Below are 22,758 nucleotides of genomic sequence, written 5' to 3'. Positions count from 1 at the left end.
TTATATTGCCAAGAAAGGAATTGTTAATAATCAAATAAATAATTTTTAAGTCTCAAAGAAATAATTAATAATAATAATCAAATAAATATTTTCATCTTTTGCGTTAGGTAGGTTTTCTATTTCTTTCTTTTGCACCAGGTTAAGAGAATAAACTGAATAAGATGAATTGAACTTCCTCTTCCAGTGCTCTGAGATAATGAGTGCTGTGAGATATAAAAGAGGTGACACAGGGAGCAGGGGTCCCCCCAGGCCTTTGCCTTCTCTTTGTGGAATTCCAGAAATAATCATCATGGGTCTTTGGTCAGAAAATTGTGTGCCAGAGACCTCCATATAAATGACCCCACCAGCCATGGATCTGTTGTGCATGATGATTTATTTTTAGTGGAAATATTAATTCTTGTTTACTAAATTTCATAGAGAACATACTGTCATGATTTTACTTTATTATTCAAGTAAATGTTCTATTAAATTATTAAATAACTGATGATAATGCCACATTGTCCTCAGTTTTAATTTTACAATATGTAGTTAAATGAAGATTCAGTGTAATCTAAAATGCATATGGAGGAAATTTTGTGAAATAACTTCTATATTTTTCTCCAATTCTTTCAGACTGCTACTATTTAAAAAGAGTTCTTCAGATTTTTGTAATGATGACACTTGGAACTATTATCCTAACATGCTCTATTTGGAAAAGTGAAAATAAATGTCTCTGAGAGTGCTGTCACAGCCACTTGCACAAATGTTACTCCTGAAAATAATATATTTTAGCTGAAATTTGGGGAAAAAATAATTACTATATTATTAATAATTTGCTTTTTTCAGAAGCAATTTGACATACAAAATGCTTTCTAATTTTCCTTAGTCTTGTGGTCCAATCATGCAGCCACACCTTATCATTGTGGTATAATTTTGGAGTGTCTTATAAGTGCAATTCAAGCTCTCAGTTTTGACTGGATACAGGAATCAACTGCTCTGTCCCTTGAACTGTCCCTTGACCTTAAACAACCAGGCCTTTTCCTTCCCCATGGGAATCATGTGATTGCACTCTCAGCGGATAGTTTTTACAGATTCTTTTATGGTATTTCCTATAGAGGAAAACCATCCTGTTATCTCACTTTAAAAGATTACTAATGAGCATTTTCATGCACAATTTTTTATTTTTTTTTAATAGATGTTTTCTTCCCTTTCAGCTTATCTAAAACCATATGCTTTAGAAGAAGCAAGAAAGGATCACAGATATATGTCCTCCTCCACAGGACAAATATAAACTGTGATAAATATTATAAAAAGCTGTTAATCAAGAAACCTCACTATGTTATAGAATGAGAAATAGTTAATCAGAAAACTTTTCTACCAGTACAGAAATAAGCCATAGTTTAAAGTCATCACAGAAAAGGCTCTGTAGTATCAGACAAGTGATTCCAATTGGATATAATTTTCAGGAAGGATTTATGGTTTTTGTTTGTGCAATCTCTCACAAAGACACAGCTAATATGCTTTCATAGACTCTTATATTTCTACAGTAAGATTTTCTTAAGAAAACATTCAAGGGCGTTTTCAAAGGCTCGTGAGATACAGGAAGTTCTCAGAAACAGAAGCATGATAAACTGAACACTGCTCTCAGTTACTCTGACTTGTAACTGAAGTAATCCAGAATTTAGGCTGCTGTACCTGACAAAAGGCTTTGACTCACCATCACTCACAATTGTTGTGCCATACAAAGCAGGATGCCTTATTGTTGAGAAAAAATCAGTGGCAATGTCAATTCAGATTTTGTCTCAAAAAAACCCATGGATTGTATACAGAGATGTGGTCCATTTGTCATACATAATATGTACTTTTGAATGATATCACATGTTTTACATCTTCCCTGTACTGAAAAAGAATCAACTGCATGAGTCAAATATTTCTGTAGTGAAAACAAGGGCCTCCAATAAATAAAAACTCTTTTAAGCTAATTTGTTGTTCTGAGAATATGTATTTACTACTCTTTTTTTGCTTGTGAAAGTGATTATTAAATGAACAGCTGCTGACATAAATAAGGAAATTCAAACCATTAATTCCTGACTTAGCTTTCAGATCCCCAGAGTGGAAAAATCATGAAAGAAAGTATTTCTTACAAGATTTTCCTTTGTGACATCCACAAAAGACTGCTTTCTCCTGTTTTCCCCCTGTGGATTATGATTACTTATGTTTCCAGGCATCTGACTGCAAATCCAAGATCCTAGGGCTCCTTTACAAGTTCTAAAATGAGTGACTTCATATTCTGCCTGCATACTTTTGCAATTCTTTTGCTATAGGCATTTTAATTCCATTCCAGGGAAAATGAAGGCATTTTTAACAATGGAAGTAAATTTAGCTCACCAAAACTCAGTGAAGTAATGATACAGGTGGGGTGGGACAATTTCATCAATTCAGGAAAGGTGACAGGACTCACTTGGTAAGCAAATGTGCTTTTTCCACCTACTAGTGGCAAATTCTGGAGGACCAGAAGATAAACTATAGGAACTACTTCTCTTTAAATCAGGTAATATGGGGCTTTGTATCTAGAAATTAAAATTCTGAACTAATATAAAGATAATATTCTATTACAGTATAAATTGATTTGTTATACCCCATCTGTTCACTAAAATTTTCCTTCATTTCTCAAGACACATGACTGGTAGAGTGCCTTTTCAAAAGGTAGAGGGTTGGTAGAATTTTGTGTATTTTAAAATCTAGGTAAAAACAAAAAGCTACTTTTTAATTCTAAATCCAAGGATACTTTTTTTTTTTTTTTTTTCCCCAGAGTATCCAAGGATACTTTTTTTTTTTGCAGAGTCACTGTCCGTCAGAAGGATCTTCCTTTGATACTTACATGGAATTGAAGAATTTGCCTCCTGATTAGTTCCAGCCAAAAATTCATAGCTGATTTTGAGTTTCCAATAGAAATTTAGAAAGCAATAGATGGTTCAAAAGTCATGTTTTCACAAGTCTGGAGTTCAAGCAATTTTTCCATGTGCTATAAACCTGGACAGGCTGTATCTTTCATGATGTACCATGCCCTCACATGCTCTGAACTTACTGGAAAGTCTTCTGCCCTGCCTAATTTTACAACATCTTTTGAACAAGCAAAATAAATTGAGCTTCCTCTGTCTCTTATTGTAATTCACTGAATCACTATTTCAGACCTCTCTGTTAATTTTTGAAGTTGTCAGCTTCCTTATTAAAGGAAAGTGTTGACACCAGATCTGGAAAGATTATTGCAGTGAGAGGCTCTGTAATTTCTGCATTAAATTACTTCCCTACTCTCACCTTCAGGTTTCCTGCTAATACATCTGTGAATTGCATTTAGGTTCTTGCACAGGCATCAAATTTCCAGTGTGCTTTCCAGTGTTGCTGCTTTCCAGGATACCATCTCCTACCCTAACTGTGTACCTGGCAGCTGTGTTTCTTGGTGTCTGGCACAGAATTTAGCTGTATTAAAGTGACGCTGCTGAAAGAAATATACCTTAGGAAGTCACACAGCCTAAATAACTGATAAGCTCATATTTCATTTACACCTCCAATGAATTACACTGATAAATGCTAGATATTGCTAGAATTTTTTATATTTTCATCAATAAGGATTAGTTGCATTTAAAACCACCTATTTCCTCTTCTCTGATACTTTTTCAATATATCAGCTACTCAAGTCTCTCATAAGCCGAGATGTTTTTTCATTCATTGAGTTATAACATTGAAATACTTTTCTGATGGAACAGACTTTCCTTGATTTACCTGTGGCTGCTGTTAGCTTGACTTTTTGGAAGTTCACAAAAATGCAAATTTCAGAGTGTATAAGACCATCTTTTGAACAAAAATTATGCATTTTTCAATGGAATATGAACTTACTCCAAACTCAAATTTACTCCAAGCTCAATGCAAAAGATAATAAACTTATACATTCATGTATAAATTATTCTGTTGCTGACTATCACCAGTTATAATGCTCAATAATTTAACCAAATTGATAGCTATTGGATAAACGCTTTTTTGTGTGACAAGTTCAAGTAATTCTATCCTTTTGTCGGTAATTCTAATGGTCGTGGAATTTCACTGACTTCTTTAACTTTCTCCTTCTTTTATCAGTGTTTTTAGCCAATACTATCCTTTCTAGTGGGCAAGTGTTTTCCATACCACATTCAACTCACCATTAAAAATGTCTTCATTCCTCTTAATGTTGTTTTTTATAATTACAGCCACCTTCAGAAATCATTATCAGTTTGGAGCATTTAGGAAAGCCTCGTCTGGCCAATTTCAAGTACTTTTTCCTTCTGGCATCCCAAGGAAGGTTTGAAGGATTCCTGATCAGCATTTGTTCTGGTTATTGAAATGAAGTGTATAAGTCCCAGGATTTCTGGAGGACTTCTACTAATCACCCTGGGATGTAGGAGACAATTCTTTTTTCTTCATCATTTATGAGCTGCAAAAAGAGGCAAAGAGTGCCATCATCTAAATGCTTACTAAATGGCTACAACTACAGGAGTTATATTTGGCAAGGTGCAGTTATTATAGACCTTATAGATGTTTAATATATTCTCAAGCACTAAAAATTAATTTGTCCTCTGGGTGGCCAGTTAAGAAAGAATTTCCATACATATCAGATTGGCAGAAACTTCACTGCCTGTAACATGTAGAGTCGGTGGTATAGACATTTGTGTGAAGCATGTCCAAATAACTCAAGAACTTGGTTGCTGGAAAGACCATGCTGCAGCAAAAGTAATTCCTAACTGTTCTTTATAGTTAAATATCTATTTCTGTTCAATTTTTGTCTTTTGCTTTGAGAGACTGGATCTTTTAAAGCACCCTGTATATAAATTATTCTGTAACTGTATTCTGTTTCCATATGGGGAAAGCATCATTGTAATTACATCTACTTGGTTTACTTGTATTTGTACTTGTAGAACACCAAAACTTCCTAAATTGACGGTCTGTAGCTAAATACATTTTCTCTCAATATTTTAATAAGGAACAGGATTGCTATTTTATTTCTTTAGGCTATTCAATAGTCTGTTATATTGTCTTAGCATTATCCAATTTTGTGATTTATATTTTAGTAGGTGAATTAGTATACAATCAAGGTTCTGTTTTTCTGAACCCTTTGCAGCTCTAAACCATGTAATATCCCCACTGTCTTTCCTAAATAGTCTGTAACCAATGAGTTTAATATCTGGTCACGTGAGTCATACCGCTGCAGTTGAGTCATACTAGCTAGCTCAAATTTATTTTCTTAAATTTGTATTTTGAATTTCCTGGATTCTCAGAATGATTTTAGGAGAAGATTGTTTTTCAACATATTTCAGTCCTTTTATGTTTGTTCATATGTTCTTGCAAGTTCTTATGCACAGACTACATGTTCTTTCTTTATTTACAAAGCTAGAAATAGCCCAAAAGCCACCCTTTCTACCTTCCTAGAAAAATCATCCCTGGTGTCTGTCCTTTATCGTTCTCATTTGTGTTACAGTAGAAATGACCCTGTTGCATGAGTAAGTCCAAGAGAGGATTGAATACAAGTAGGGAAGCTACACATGCCTGTGCCTGACCTCTGTATCTTTCCATTTATAGAAGGTAGTATTCATCTGATATAGAAAAGAAGCTTCCCACCTGGATATAGAGTAAGTAAAACTTCCAATTTATGCCTAAAGTAGATGAAACAGGAGCCTCTTGTGAAAACAGAATTTTGTTATAGTAACAAGGAGACAAACATCTTAAAACAGGCAGACTGATGACTCAGGATTAATAATAGTCTTTTCCCATTTGAGTTTCAGTGAAATGGAGTTCAAATGTGTGCCTGGTCATGTTTCAAATCTCATGTTATTAAATGGACGTTTTCTAATGTCCCAAATAAGAACTCAGAAATTATTATTTTTGAATAAACCAGAGGGTGAGAAGCTGACTTTATCATAGGGAGCTGGTGGAGGGCACCAATAACTGCATTTTCTTTCAGAAACCAGAAAGTGAGCAAGTTTCTTAAAATCGGTAATAACATTAGCACTTTTGCTTCAACAGAAAGTCTAGGTATGCTTTATGTTTCTTACTGATGTATAAAAATAAAAAATTATTTCTTTACTAAGCACTGAACTTCACACTTGGGATATTCTATGTACCAAAGAGGTTTGACTTTGGGAAAGAGAGACTTTCTTTCTTCCTGCTTGTAAGCGTGGTCAGTGAAATCTCTTGAGATTCTTGATTTCCTCCATAGACTCATTTCATACGGGCTGATACTGAATTCAGAACTCTTTCTAGATGTGTTATGATTGTAGGTACAAGCACTGTTGCACTGTTGCAACAGAACTTAAATTTTTCAACCAAACCTACTTACGAAGGAAATTGTCTTTGGTTTGCTACATGGTGAATCATGTATATGTTAAGAATTAAATGCATACAAAGATGAAACTTGTACTGCCCTGCAGCAGGGATTCTGAAGCTAGTGGTGAACAGAAGGAAGAGATGCTCCTGTGGTATTGTGCAGACTCTCTGCAGGCCCAGGGAGGCAGAACGTGTGTGTGTCTGTGTGGTGGGATGGCTGTGACATGTTTTGTCTTTTATGGAACATCATGCAGAAGTTCTGAAGCAGTCTAACTGAAGAATCCCAGTAGCAGCAAAACAAAAATGTGTTTCTGGTCAGCAGCACAGACCACATGCATGGTGTGTTGTTCACTCCTCCTGCATAAATGGAAAGAGGAAGGAACTGGATGTGAAAAAACACCTTGTGCATATAACAGCATTTAAGGAAGATATTTATACAATACAGAAGTACAACACTCTTCTCTGTGTATGTGTTGCTGAATGAAAAGATCTGTTATTTTCATGAGGAAGCTTTCTACGTCGTGTATTAGCTGTGAGGGAGAGAAATGTAACTCCAATGGATCACACAGACAGGATATTAGAGTTATGATCAGAGCTAGTGCTGAGGATCAAAACCTCATTGCATTATGTGCCAGAGGTACCCCAGACATTTGTACAATTGTCAAGACACCCAAAGGGTAGTAGATATGCTTCCTGTTTCCTTCTGTTAATGGAAGAGTTCATGGGAGCCCCTAGTAAGAGAGTTCAACAGTGTTTTCTTGGTCTTGGAGGGTTTTTTTGAAAGGAGATATATTGAAGGTCATCACTTCTTTCTGTGCATATGTGTTGTGACTTTAAAAGCAGGGTTTTCTGGTTTGTTTTACAAAGTAATAGCATCCTTGTAATACAGATGTAATTGCTATACACAAGCCGATATTTGTTTAACAATAATTTATTTCTTGCAGAAAGAACCCATAATTTTTAGTAAAAAAAATTATTTTAGATTTGCCCTTTTATTTGGTTGAGTAACAGTTACATTTGTCAAGACAGTAATTAAACTGTGATAACTTCATAAATCCAGCTGGACTAAGTTGTCCTTTGTATGTGAATGTTATCATGAACCTGCATGAAACTTTTCTTTCTTGATTCCAAGCTCCCTAAAAATATAAGCTAACTGTAAATACATGAGGGCACACCACTGACCCTGCCCTGCTCTTTTTTCACCAATTCCCTGAGAACCTCTTTTCCATCCAGTCAGATCCTCTCCCATGCCACTGTGTGGGCTATTGCATCCTAGCTGCAGGACTTTGCATTTCATTTCATTGAACTTAATGAGGTGAGTTTTCATCGGCTGCTCCCTCCTATCTGTCTAGATCCCACTGAGCAGAAATCTTTTCCTCCAATATCTAAACTGCTCTCCTGAATACACTGTGAGCAATGTCTGAGACTGCTCTTTATCTCACCATCCAGCCCATTAGAAAAATGCTTAACAGTATCAAATGGTAAGGAACTCAACTCCTGGCTGGACACCAGTATGTACTGCTGATCACCCCCAAAAACCTTTGGCCCCAGCAGTGCAGCCAGGTACTAACTCACTGTACTATCCACCTATTCAAACTGTATCTTGAAAGTTTGTTTGCATATTACATGAAAATATGCAGCACCGGCATATTTTAAATCCCTGCCACTCTGTTTCTGTACATCTCATACATTCATGAGAATTTTCTTAATTTGATCATTTGCTTTATGCATGAACTGTGGCAGAGAACAAGACTATGTTCACTTTCTGGTTTTATCAGATTAGTAAGGAAAGCTTGGGTTAAGTGCTTATAGACAAATCTACAGTCAGTGACTGTGATCGCTGACTTGGCTGTTGGCTGCTCACCTAAGACATAGTTAGGGCTGAAGTCAAAATTTTCAGTTGATGTATAGGCCTGTGAGATGGCACAAATTCAACGGCCAGATTTGATTCTATCAAATGCTGATTCTGTTTTGAAAAGAGACATCACTGAGGACCTGGCCTCCCTGAGCTCTGCATTTCCAGTCTTTGCTTAAGATTGCAAAACCATCCTCAATGTTATCTTTGTGGCTTACTTGCAAGAACCATCAGCTTCTTGCAGGAACATTGGAATTGCTTTAATGTCAAGCTGTCTAGACTTGAAAAAAAGTAGAAGTTTCTTTATTAGCTAACCCCCATCCTGTTAACTCAGGTGCTTAAACAGCAGAGGAACTACAAAATATGTGCAAGTTGAAATCAGACTATTATGTTCTGTGTGGATACAGGAGTCACTAAGGTGCTCTACCAAGAGGATAATAGCGTGTTTATGCAGACATAGCCATCTGCAATATGTGGGATCTCCTGAGAGCTTCTGAAGTGAAATAATCTGATTATAAAATAAAAGTATTGGACTATTCCACTAGAAATCAGTGCTGACATTACAATAATAGCTTTCTTTGTTCTAGTGTTTTGTATTAAACCAAGACTGTGGCTTGCTTATCTGTTGGCAGCTGACCTTTAAGGACAAGCCCCTGTATCTACCCACCTCTTACCTGCCCTGTAGCTTACCTGCCTGTCTACAAAGTCCAGCTGCCTCTCCTGCATATTTGGTAAACACTTCCAACTACTGATTTAGGGGATATCCAGTTTCTCAGCAGCAGACAATTGTCACCAAATGGGACATTTGAGTTCTTTGTCTATTGTGCTAACAATGGGGTGAGATTAAATTATCTGGATGCCTGCGCTCAGGGGGAGTTTAAGCATCACTACCTGTCCTTGTCTTTGCAGTGAAAAGATGCTGACCACAAAAGTGTCTGTGGAGAGTAGACAAGAAACCTTGTAACATCTGATAGCTGCATAGTTCTGTGGCAGACAAGTTGCCCTGCACGGTGTGTCTGTATCCTCCATATCCACCTTAACCTCTGTACTTCATTCTGTGATGCCTTCAAACCAGCAAGTGCCACATTGACCCGCACTTGATGTTCCTCCAGCCTTGTCTGAAGCAGTGTGTAGGGGAGGTCATGCATCCATCCGTCCTTCCCAGACCAAACACGAGTGTTTGAAGGCCAAAGATTCTCTGCAAGGCTGTTTTCTGTCTGTTTACTGGGAAGGCTAAGATATGCTACCTCTCTTCTTACTCCCTCAGTTTTGCAGCCCTTAAACTGAGAGTGGTGTAGGGGGATGCTCAGTTATCTCAAGGTTTTTGAGCATTTACCTCATTGTGTATACCTTTAGGTAAATATAACAGTTTCTGTTATTTTGGAGGTTTCTCACAGTCCCTAAATACTCTTACAAGTCTGCCAAGAGTGACACCTGTGAAATAATTAATTTAAAGATTCCAATTGCTGCAGATAGGGATAGTTTTTGTCGTATAATAAAAACACAAAGGCTCTACTATGCTTGCTGTTTTCCCAGGTGATTAAATTCAAGAGAGTGATTTATATGCAGAATGAGACAATGATTTATTAAGGATAGAAGAATTTGTGGTCAGAGTTGATAGTGCCTGAGAAATAACTAGATTATGCTAAGCTGAAAGTCGGGTGTTAACTTATTCAAGAAGTTGGATTTTGAACAATTATGTAAATATCTTGTTTCTATTTCATCTTGACATGCATTCATTTGCAGCAAAAGGAAAGCATGGGATGTGTCACCCAGATGCAGCAGTCCCATCTGTTCCATGCAAAGGGAATGCCTGAGGAAAGACCAGTGTGTTTGAGCCAGTCTTTTCCCATGTGTGTAAAGCTGTCTATGGTTTGGAAGTTTGCCTCAGCAGGTTCAGAGGGAATGTACAGGGCAGTGACCCTGTTAAAGCTGCGTATAGTAGTAGCCATTGTGAACAAATTTGTTGATGTAGTGAGGTTCAGCTCTGCAACAATGAACTATATAATGCTTATAGTGAATTCAGTCAGCTTTTTTCTTTTTTTGCCTTTTTTTTTTTTTTTTTTTTTTTTTTTTTTTAATGTGGACTCCATCACATAAGATTTCATTGATTCCTAGAAGAAATAAAGAACAGCTCTAGTCAAAAAGCTATTTATCCTGGATAGAGTATTTGTGCTGAAATAACTTACTGTTTCATACCATCTTCATTAATTTGTTCCGGATTAGCAGAAATTGCTTTAGAAGCTGTTCGTAGCAGGCTATATTGCTGAAACAGAGAAAGACAACCTACAGGCTGTGCAAAAAAAACAGAGAAGAGGTACTGATACCCTGGCTGAATGAACCAGGAGCCAGAGGGCTGGGGCTAGAGAGGCTTTACTGCTTTTCAGAGAACCACATTAAAACAAATAAACACAAGTATATGTTCAAAAAGTACCTGGCAGAGCCTCTGAAAAGCATTCCCCCTGGTTACACTGTAATAGTTATTAGGAGGTTTGGAGATTCAAACATCGGTTCTTCCTGTGGAGATTCTAGAGAAAGTCTTGGGCTTGGCACAATAGCCCATTAAGTTTCTTTTCTGTTTAATATTCTAAAATATAAGTGGCTCAGGATCTTAATTGAAAAGATTCAGCACTTGGCTCATTTGGAGTAAGTGATGGAAAGAGCTGGAGGGGATACAAGGAAAATGAGCAAATCTCAATCCATTTAGTTTTGTATAAATAAGATACAGCAACATTTCCAATCTAAGTAGTTTTTGGTTAGGGGACACTACTGTAGGTCCAGAATTAAAAATCTTGATACTGATAAATCTGTTCGATCCTCCTCAAAGCAGATTTACAGACTGTAAACTGCAGTAAAATTCCAGCAGCTGGGTTATCCGTGAGTACCCCCTGTGGGTGTCGCCAAGGAACTGCAAAAGGAGGCGCAGCCAGCGCACACATGGAAATGCATCACAAAGGAGTGCATTCCTGGAGCTTGACAGAACTCTTTGTATCCCGCAGATTCAAACGGTGCTCCCCAGGGAAGGGCTGGGAGACGGGTTTTGGCACTTTCAAGGGGCGCTGTCAAGTCACACTTCTATGTGCTTCTGCAGACAGCTCCCACTGCTGGGCTAAAACCGGGTAAACTGTGAGCCTGATGTTTCTATAGTAGCAATTAATGTATACAAAAGAATCCACGAGTGTTCAAACCTACAGACTTTTATTTGGTTGTTTTATGAATCAACTTGTTGTAATAAGAAATGAAAATATTTATTTCAGGTTGTATAGCTAATCTTTGTAGGCACTCAGAAAATGAGACTTCTTTCTGCCTCCTTTTGTACAAACCTATCTTGCCAGAGCTCCAGATGCTATTAAGTTGCTGTCCTTTAGAACATTCTGTAATTATGACACCTGTGTAATCTGAGATTATTACCTCCCTGTTTTGATCACAGTCTCTAAGAAGAATTTTATTGCTAACATGGACAAGAAAATCGCTAGGACAGATTAGTGGTGACTATAATTTTAATACAACTCCCTTCTGTATCACACACTTCTAGCATGCTCCATCTGAGAACAAAATGAAGGTAGCAGCTGCAGCAGAACTGCTGGCTGAGCTCTGTGTGGTAGGAGCCAGAGGCAAGAGGATGTGAACAGCTGAAACATTGCACAACAGGGGAACGTGGGACCTGTGGCCCAGCTGGAGCACCAGACACACAAAAAATATGGCAGGAGCTGAGGACTCAGCAGGAAGAGCCCAGGCTATGGAGTACACAGACTATGAGGGGGTAAAAGCCCAAGCAGTCCTTTGCTCAAGGCATCAACTCGAGTCATTATTTTTTAGCATCATTATTAAATCATTTGATTAAATAATTTTAAGTATTGCTGAGTCTCTGCTATGGGAACCCTGACACCTAGCCAGTAATGAAACCTGGTCTGACTGTGGGAGGGAAGTGAGTAGGGAGTGAAAGGGGCACCTCTCAGGTCACTGGGGTTGCCCACAGAGAAGTGGCCTCGGTCCCAGTAAAGCCCGTGGATGATGTGAGACCCTCAAAATGCCTCCTGGATGGTCAGGCTGGGGTGTTCCCTCAAGACTGGGAAATTAAACATGTGAAGAAACAGTACATCAACTTATTGAAAAATAATTTCAGAAGAAAGAAAATCAAATGCATTAAAGAAACAACTAGTTGCTTGAAAATTAATGGGCAGAAGCAGGGATTTATATGCTCGCTGTAGGACTAGTTCAGACACAGGTTCTGCAATTGAAATTATGTCTTCAAAGTGTTGCTTCTCAATTCATGGCAACTCTAGACAGAAAAGGAAAAATCTGGAAATATGACATGAAGACAAGAGACTTCCAGGACGAGCAAATCCAACCCCCATCAGTCATGGACAGATATATTATTTGAGAATTTTAGAGCTAGTTGGCTTGTTTCTCATTCGACTGTACAGTCCTTAGTCCCATGCCTCAGAGGGTTAGACATCTATGCAGCTCATAAAATGCTCCTGCACTTATACCTATTTCCTTACTTGCCAATTGTACTCCAGTCTGTTTTAATGGATTTTTTGGGATTTGGGTTTTTTTTATTATTATTTTCCTTTTTTTTTTTTTTTTTTTTTTTTTTTTTTTTGATTGTGGGTTTGTGGTTTGGTTTTTTTTGTTTTGTTTTGTTTTGCTTTTGGTGGGTTTGTTTTGTTTTTGGTTTTTGGTTTGGGTTTTTTTGGTTTTTTTTTGTTTTTTTTTGTTTTTTTTTTTTTTTTTTGTTTGGTTGGTTTGGTTTTCGTTTTTTTTGTTTGGTTGGTTTTGGTTTTTTTTTTAATTTAGTTGTGTGTTTTTATGGATTTTGGTGGTGGTAGTGGTGGGTGTTTATTTGGTTTTGGTTTTGTTTTGCTTTTTTTGATTGCTGCTTTTTTTCTACCTGGAAGTCCAGTTACCAGAGCAGTTTGCCACAATTCTTTTCCAAGCACAAGCACTCTACATTAAACTGTATTCAATTCAGTTTTCAGTTATCTGTTTCAAACAGTGACTTATAGGTCTTAGAACTTCTGTTATTGAGCCAGCAAAGCAGGTTATAATTTCATAATACATTGCCTGTCATTCATCAGCTCCTTGATGTTTTCAGCAGCATATTTAAACAAATATTGTTGAGGTGAAGTGGGGATGATTTTTCCCCCCTCCCTTCCTTGAAACTGTATTGGTACTTAACATCACTTTGGTATGGAAACCATCCTTCTCTCAGGTCCCACTGGTTTACTGCTGTAACATAACTGCTGTTAGAGACACCATGGAGCTTCCAAAATATTTGTGTGCTGTGTACTTTTCCTTGTCTGGATGCATACATTGGCACAGTTAGAGATTTAAAGTCTCCCTCTACCCTTTGACCTATAGGTTGCACTTACTGTCTGTACAACTATTGTTATTCCACTAGATGGTACCAAAGCCATTGCAGACACTGGGATCTGCATTTTTGTTCTGTAATTTGAGAATATCTCATTCATCTCATCATTTTAGCATTTTCCTTTTAGTCATACAGAGTAAGAGGTGTTGGAAAAACTGAGGAGGGTGTAGAACTAAATCCTAGGGAATCTGTCTGTTGTGTATGTAACAGATTGAGGGTATTGATATAGTTAGGAATGTCAGAGCTACAAAATGAAGCATTTCAGGCTGGGTAAGACTTGTACTCAGCCAGAAACAGCCAAGCTTAACGTGACCCAATGTATTCTATTTTTTTGAACTTGGGCCAAGTTCAATACTAGCTGATATTAAACTTCATAGTTTTTTATCTTAGCTGCTGAGAAAATATCAGCCACGATCACCAAGCAAACAAAACAAAACAACAAAAACAAAAACAAAAACAATTAACAAAAAACAAACAAACCAACAAACCCCCCCCCACACACACACACAAAACCAACCAAAAAAACCCCCCCAAAACCCCCAAATAAACAACCAAAAAAAAAAACCAACCAAAAAAACCCAAACAAAACCCAAACCACCATTCTTAGGAGCATAAATGCACTCTGAGGTCCTGGCATTGCACACATTTGATTTAATTTGGTAATTAGCAGATACAGTTTTATTCAAAAAAACACATAAGAGCAGTCCTTTTCTTGACAAAAATCAAACAACCAAAACATTAAACATCCTCCTTGCCCTTTAATTTGCTTAAAATATATGGCATAGATATATGAGATATGTCAGCAAATATACTTGATTCTGGATTTGGGTAACTTTAGAAAAAGTATCATCCTTACACAGAGATGAAGCAGAACTTAAATCCGTATCAGTAGTTTATGTCAACATTTCTTCCAAATATAGTCTGTTCTCCCTGTTTTGACTATCTGTGATTATGGACATGTGTCAAGACAGTTCCAGTTCTGTGACTACTTGCCCTTCAATCTGTCACTGGAATGCTGAAACACTGCCAGTGGACAATAAAGTGTCTGATTAGATCCTCTATTTATGCATAAGGCTAGCTGAAAAAAAACCCTAAACACCAACCAACCAAAAAAATCACTTTAGGAAACTAACAATACAAACAAATATTATGCAAAATACATCTTCTCAGTCCACTGAGTTGACATAACACAGGTACAAGAAGTGTAATAGATTCCAAAACTTCATACTGAGATTCTTGCCAAACTTTTTCTCATACCTTTTGATATAAACAGTCTCTACCTTGTACCCTACCGACAATGGGACCTTTCCTCACCTTCACCAATCTGGCCATTGGTCACTGCAAGGGGAAGGTTTGAAGGGGAAGATGCTTGGTCTGGTACATCTCAGCTCAAAGCTACATTAGGTGGAATTCAGTAGCTCCACAGTCACCTTCAGGGTGTTCTGTAGGCTTCTGAGGGTGCTCTGTGATGACTTTAATAATTCTACTTATCCTTTTCCCCCTACCTCACTCTGCTCTTATCTCATATTGAGACCTCTCTGTACTACTACAAAGCTTTCAGCTGACTCACATTTTTAAGTCAGTAGATCAAAGAATATTTACCATACCACAACAGAGACAGTAGTAAAATGCAGTTAAGTATTACTTAAATTAATTTATTTTCAAGCATGTTTTGTTAAGTATTACAATTTCTGAATGTATTTCATAGCCCACAGGATTTTTTTTAAATGCTGCAATTAATGATTGTATTTTTTCAGACTTGTATAGTCTTCTACAGGGCACAGACAAGCAACAAGCCTTAGACATGTGACTTTTCTTCTGCCAGTGCATCACATTGAAATATGGTTATCTGCTTAGCAATGGTACCTACAGTAAGCAGCAGCCCTTCAACATGTGGTGGTTAAAAGGATTTAAAATAAACTGGAGTACCTCTCACAGTTTTACAATGGTTTTGATAAAGTAATCTCTCTAGGCTGTTTAGTAACTTCATCCTGCTCCATGAATTCTACCTCATCTCTGTGTAAGAATGATTTTTTACCAAAAGTCAACCAAACCCAAATCCAAAGCTCCTTTTCAAGTTTGTAAATACACCTATTGTGATTATTTTTTTCCTCTAGTATGGACACATTTTCTGCACTCTAGGATATGGCTGGATTCTTTATCCTCTACCATCTGGCCCCTTTTCTCCACTGCAAATGAACCCCTTCATATAATTAGCTATATAGCCTTTGAAAATGAGTTTTGAAAACTAATTTTTCTGAAGAAGTATTTGGTTTTGTCCACCTGAGTGATTTTTAGTGCTTAGGGACTCTTACAGAGTCCCTTACTCTTACTCTTACTCTTATAGAGTAGCAATTTGGCTAAACACTATCATTCAGCCATGTAGAAATGAAGATAGAAAATAAAAATATCCTCTCAAAATTGCACAAGAAATGTAGATGAACATAATTTATTTGCCTACTTGTGATCTGGTCATAAAGCTGTGATAAAGTATTTTATCATTACACAAAAATAGCATTTTTATTTATTTATGTAGTGTAGATAAGAAAGGATTTTACATCAACAGTTAGGTGTGGATGAAAAAATAAAAAGTGTTGGTGAAGGCCAGAAATACAGCTTCTTTTTCAGATCTAAAGAAGTTTTTGCTGTGACTGCTTATCAAGTCTTATCAAATCAGAAATACCAGTCTCACTGCATTAAATGGCTAATCAGGAGAATCTGTTCACAGTGACTTTTATTATGGCAGTTAGCTCTTTATGTGCTTTTCAGAGAGGTTAATGACATCCTAGTGTAATTAGGTGCCCAACAATGAAAAGCTTAAATCACCCAAATTCGATCAGACATTAAATACTATGGCTGAGAGGTTTAGATTGTTGTAGCATTAACTAATTTGTCTAATATGACTATCCTGACTAACTATCCTGTGCTCAATTCCTTGATTGAGTTAAATGATGGTGATGTATTACTGTATTACCTTATGTTTAATTTGCTTGATTTATCTGAATGTCTTTGACATTTACAGATGGCATTGGTCTAGTACACTATTTCTCCATTTGTTTTCCCAAAAGATATGGCTTGAGAAATATTCTAATGAGTGATTTATTTCTCAGTAGACCTTCAAATGGACTCTGAGAATTAAATACTTTTCCCACCACTTCATGATTTTTTCCATTGTGAACAAGGAAAATATTTAAATTTAGTCAATTTTCCTCTTCAAGGTCAAGTCTATTTAGTCTCATCATTTTCCATCCAGAACCGACTCTTTTATGATCATGGTGAAGAGAATAGTATTAGCTTATATGCACATAATCATAAGATATTCCTGTCAGGTTTCTTGTAGTGGTTATTACAAGCCATTACAGTTACAGTTAGAGCCAGAAGAAAGCCCTTATTTTAGGTGTCTTCACATTGTCCAAATTTAACTATGTTGACAGAAGCTTTTTCCATATCTGTTCTCTGTTTTATCCTGACTTTATTTGGCAGCTGGCAGAAAGCTCTCCACTTGTTCCTGCCCTGAACCCTCATTTTGCTTGAGTGAAAGAAGGACAACCATTTACTTTTGTCTTTCTGGTCCTGTGTTAGTCAATTTATATTTGAAGGTTTTAACAAAAGGGCCCTATGATCCAATATTGGATTGTGGGGATTAGCTAGAAGTAATATGAAGGAAGATTTTATATGGCAGATGATCATGCTAGTCTATAATTTCTTTTTGGAGTCCTGTCTGGTTGTTCACACCTTGAATAACACTCAGTGAGGTAATAGTTTGTCTCAAGTGACAGTGGTTTGGTTTGAACCATGCATTCAACCTCACTTAAGATGCATGTGGGAAAGTACTGTTGCTGGACGTCTAAAAATCCATTTACTTAGCAATACAATGATGGGCATATACACATGCAAAAAGTAAGGGCTGCAAAGAAAGATGAGGGTTGAGAAATACGCTTTGTGGGCTTTATCCCAGCTTTTAAAGTGACAGAATATGAGAAATGCCTCTCACTTACTGTGTGAAATGGGAGTTAGTGAAAGCATGCTGAAACTGAGGCTTTGGATTCCTGGCCCTCTGCTGTGAGAATTGAAGTTCAGCAGGGAGGAAAGCAGAAGGCAATAATTGGAGGGTCACAGCTGAAGCCTCAGGCTGTGAACATGGACCACACAGTCCATTCCTTTGTGGTTTTTCAGGTTGTCTCCTTGGATTTTTAATCTCCAATCTGTTGTGCTTTAATTGATCTAGTAAAAGTGTTCTTTATATAGTGTATTCTTTCTGCCATCCTCTGGAGACGAGGCTTATTTATGGCAGTTTTGTTTTGGAACATTGTGTTACGTGTATTACTTTGTCTTAGGGAATGCTGGTCAAAGATGCTTAACCTTTGCCCTGGCTGCAAGTTGGGGTTTACAGTAATTCTTTATTTTATGGGAAAAAATCAGTTCACCATGTCTGATTTTCTAAATGTCAGCCTAAGTTTCCTACTCGAGGTAATTTTCTTTTAAGACAATAAGAATCGGGTGAAAACACAAAGTCAAAAATATTTTGTTGAAGTACAATTGAGAGTACTAGGCAAAATATCCAGAATAATATAAAAGTATGGAAAAAGGGTGTGATGAATATTAATAATCCAACAGCCCAGTGCTCTCTTTTCACTAACTTTATATTTTAGGTTTTTAAAACAGTTTTGAATAATCTGGTTAATTTTATTTTTCTCTTAAATCTGATGCAGAAATTAATTTCAAGTCAATTCTGCCTCCATGAGTTTCAAGAGGGAGAAAATTATTTTTAGATAGTAATTTTAAGGGCGAAAACATTTCTAGGGGCACAAAGTCTGTAATTTATATCCTCTGACACTTGCTGGTGGCTGTAGGAGAAAACTCCAGGAGAGAAAGAGGCACCCAGAGCTAGTTAATGGAGTAATATTGAAATCTTACAATCGTTTTAGTGCATAAAATAGTAATAAAATTTTGAGGCATCTGTTTCATTTTGAACTGTATGTATTGGCAGTCAAAGCATGGAGAAAATGTTTGGGGTTTACACGTATTTATGATCACTGTTTATATATTATATACAGTGTGTAGTATTTGTCTTTATTTTAACTGGTAATTTGATTCTGTGGATGATTCTTTACAATTTGTTATGGCATTGCAGAGACTGGGATGTCCTGAAGATTGTAGAGTCTCCCAGGGTGGCAAGCTGGAATCTAACCTGAGTTTGTGGTCTCTTATCCTTTTATCCACTGTGCAGCTCTGAGAAGATTCTGGTTCTATCTTCATTTGTTTCAATCACACATTTATGGATAGTGATTTTGTTACCCTTTGTCTTCACTTCTCAAGGCTGAATAAATACTGTTCTCTCCACTCCTTGTATTTTCTGTGCTTTAGCCCTTGACCATCTTAGTCCTTTACTGGGTTGATTTCTTCATATCCTTGTGTTGGAGATGATAGTCCAACATACAGTCTCTTCAATGACTTCCAGATCTTCCAGTAGATTTATACCCTAATCAATATTCCATGCAGTCATAATTTCTCCTGTAGGTACCTACAAGCTTAATATAAAATGGAACCACGTGACTGGGAGAGACTGACCACATCTGAATACTAGATAGCATAAAAGCTAGGTCACGGTCACCTTTCCTGTTTTTGGGTAAAATTAAGGTTAAATGACTGCTCTGCTTAGGAAAGGATAATCTGTTGGTTTCCTTTGGAGATGATTACAGCAGTTACTCTGCTGTGGAGTAAAAGGTGGATTATATCCATTACTTTTTCCACTAACAAGTCAATATTTGCAAGAAACATAAGTCAGTGTTGCACCCTGAGTATATTGATGATCTTGGGATTTGACATCACTGCTGCCCCTGAGCCTCTAGATTTTAATAAGGGTGGTTTTTTATCAAGTGAATAAATGTTCAGGTAATTTAGGTTCTTTCCATACTGAATGTTGACTGTGTGGTAAGGCTGAGGATTGAAATTTAGACACGTGTTCTGTAAACTGAGGTTGATCATGCCTTGATGCAAATGCCCAAATTTGATCCTCATTTCACAGCACAAGCATTTGTTGTTTACGAGAAGGGAGCCTGGAGGCCACAGATGAACAGATTGCTCAGAATGTTCCATTATGGCAAACCTCGGTGTCTTAGTAGTGATCTACATGCTTGTGGCTGGCACAGACATTTGTTTTGAAGGTGGCCATGACAGCAAACCATAAACACCTATAGATAGTGGTGTATTTTTTTAATATCTTATCCATGATAAACTGGACAAGAAATGACTGGTACAGAACAGGTGTTAGGTGCAGAGTTAAGTGTTCTCATGCCAAAAAGCAGTTAGTGCCATAACAATTTTTTGTATCAAGCAAGCTTAAGGAGAAGCTCTTTTCAGAAACAAGCACAGAATTGACGTTGGATTCATGCATAAATATTAGCTGCGTGTTTGGAGTTCTAAACCTGAATTGCATCAGAACCCTATTTTGCATTTAAGAAAATGCAAATCTAAATTTGTTATGGTTTTGTTATGAAAACAAGCAAGTCTAGTGTGAGCAAACGCTACATGCCTGCATCTGTAGACAGCTCTGAAGAAATAGATCTGTTTCACCTGGGAAGGTTATTAAATCCACATTCATATTCACAATATGGAATGAGTTTTGCAAACATTCTAAATCCAGCACATGCTTGGTGGGGGAACAGTAGAATAGAAGTGAATAGAAATATTGAAGCTTTTCCTTGTACCACAATTTTATGTTTAGAACAGTTTCTTTGTCGTGACAGGTAAAAGAATTATAAAAGAAAGGCTTCATAAACTTGGGCCTGCTCTGCTAATTGCCAAAGTTAGCCTGTCACTTCTAAGTAATTTACAAGTTCCCATATGAAAACCATCTTAGTATGAAGACTTGTTAGCAACTTATTCCTGGGTTGAAAAACAAATGCACCTACAATAACAAGGAATTTGTCCCATGAGAATCAGTAAAGAAAATATGTAAACAATCCAAGAATAGATAGACTTGATGGACAAATAGAATATCTTTTACTAACCAATAAATTAACTAGCAAGAAAGCTAGTTGAAAATTGAAATCAATTGAAGTTACACACAAGGTCTGTAAAAACTATATAAAATGAATTGTAATAAGGAAGAATGGGCTTTTCCCTGCATAAAGACAATGAAGACACGGTTAACTTACTGCAACAGTTCTTAGTGTCAGTTTTCTTTGGGATCCACACCATCATTGCTCCTTCTGAAGACTGAATGATTCTCCTTTACTGATGAGAACTCTAGATCCTGGACTAGCTGTGGCCAGGGTTACTTGTACCAAGACAGGATCAAGTGACATGTTATTCTTTTACATGCTCAGAACTGGCTCAAAACTCCTCAGCATGTAAAATCAATCAAAATGGAGTGTTGATTTGCTGGAGGGCAGGAAGGCTCCACAGAGGAATCTGGACAGGCTGGATTGATGGGCCAAGGCCTGTTGTGTGAGGTTCAGCAAGGCCAAATGCCTGCTCCTGCATTTGGGTCACAGCTCCAGACAGCACTGCAGGCTTGGGGAAGAGTGGCTGGAAAATAGCCCTGGGACAACAGGAAAGGACCTGCACGTGCTGGTTGACAGTGGCTGCACCTGTACTTGTGACCAGTGGCACCTCAAATGCTCTGTCCAGCACTGCCTTCAAGAATGGTATTGAGGTGCTGATGACATTGGGGTGCTGGTGCATGTCCAGAGAAGGCTGACCGAGATGGGAAGGGTCTGGAGCACAGGTCTGATGAGAAACAGTTGAGGAAGCTGGGGATGTTTAGCCTGGAGAAAAGGAGGCTCAAGAGGGACTTTATTACTCTCTCTACAACTCTCTGAATGGAGGGTGTAGTGAGGTGAAGGTTGGTCTCTTCTCCCAGGTAACAAATGACAAAACAAGAAGAAGTGGTCTCAAGTTGTGCCTGTAGATGTTTAGGTTGGATATCAGAAAAATTTCCTTACAGAAAGCTTTTCAGGCATTCGAACAGACTGCCTGGAAGTGATGGAGTTGGCATCCCTGAACATTAAAAAATTAGTGGATATGGCATGGAAGTACATACTTTGATGGTGAACGTAATGATAGCCTGATACTCTAGCTTGATGATCTTAAAGGTCTTTTCTAGCCTTAAGGATTCTATGATTCTGTGAGTCTACGAATCCTGTGCTTTTGCCATGGTAGATTTTGTTGAAGAGACTGAGGAGCCTGTGCAAAAGGACTGCAAAGACAGTCATTAGAGATTTGGAATATACTGAGTGATCTCAGAGGTCCATGAGAAGAAGGATAGGGATGTGTATTCTCTCTCTTTTCAGCAATTTCCTTGCTTCTACTGCTTCACTGCACACACCCCTATTCTCCCTATATTTGGCATTCACAAGTACCTCACAGCTGCCCACATTCACCCCTTCTTTCTCCAGCAGGTCATCCTACTGTTTTTGTGGACTAGAGAGGGGACTGGTCTGGGACACAACTGGAGGGAAGTCCTAGAGAATCAAGCACTCTTTTTCTACCCTTGCTTTGCAAAAGACAGCTGCTGTCTCTTCTGGGAGCTGAAAAAATGCTGCAAGTTCTGCTGTCTGGTGAAGAGAGAAGGAACAGGGACTAAGCATGTCAGCAGCTGGTCAGGCTGGACACTCAAACATTTGCATACAGAATTGTGCTGTACATTGCAGTCTGCTGTGCAAAAAAATCTCCAGCTTTGTGCCCTCATGATGAAATTGTGGTAGGGTACTGGGACAAATTAGCATAACACAACCAGACTGAAATCACAATTGTCTTGGTGGTGACTGTTTGAGAGTATGATTTAGCCAGATAAGTTGGCTTTTGAACAATATTAATTTTAAAAGCTCAAGAACAGTGTAAGAGGACTTCTTTCTAGGAAAAATCCCCACCACTCCATGATACAGTGTGGTGGTATGTGATTGAATTTTCTGAAGTTCTGTATGGTTTTTTGTTATGTTTTATATTTGTTTGAAAGTGGTTTATTGCTGACACCCCTTTCCCATACCCCCTGATGGGCTTCTCCCTGAGAGATTCTCTGTCCATCACCCTGTTATATCTGGAAGATTCGGGGCAGAAAGCCATGGGATTCATTTTGAGGACAGGGCAACTACTTTTTCCTTTGTTCTGTTAAGTTCCCCTGTTCTGGGTCACACCCTTCTTTCCTTGCTATTGGTTCTGGGTTCCCCTTTCCTGGGGAATGCCCTCTCAG

This window comes from Zosterops lateralis (assembly GCF_965231275.1).
Source record: "Zosterops lateralis genome assembly, chromosome: Z".
NCBI lineage: Eukaryota > Metazoa > Chordata > Aves > Passeriformes > Zosteropidae > Zosterops > Zosterops lateralis.
Note: the sequence above shows the minus strand (reverse complement) of the source record.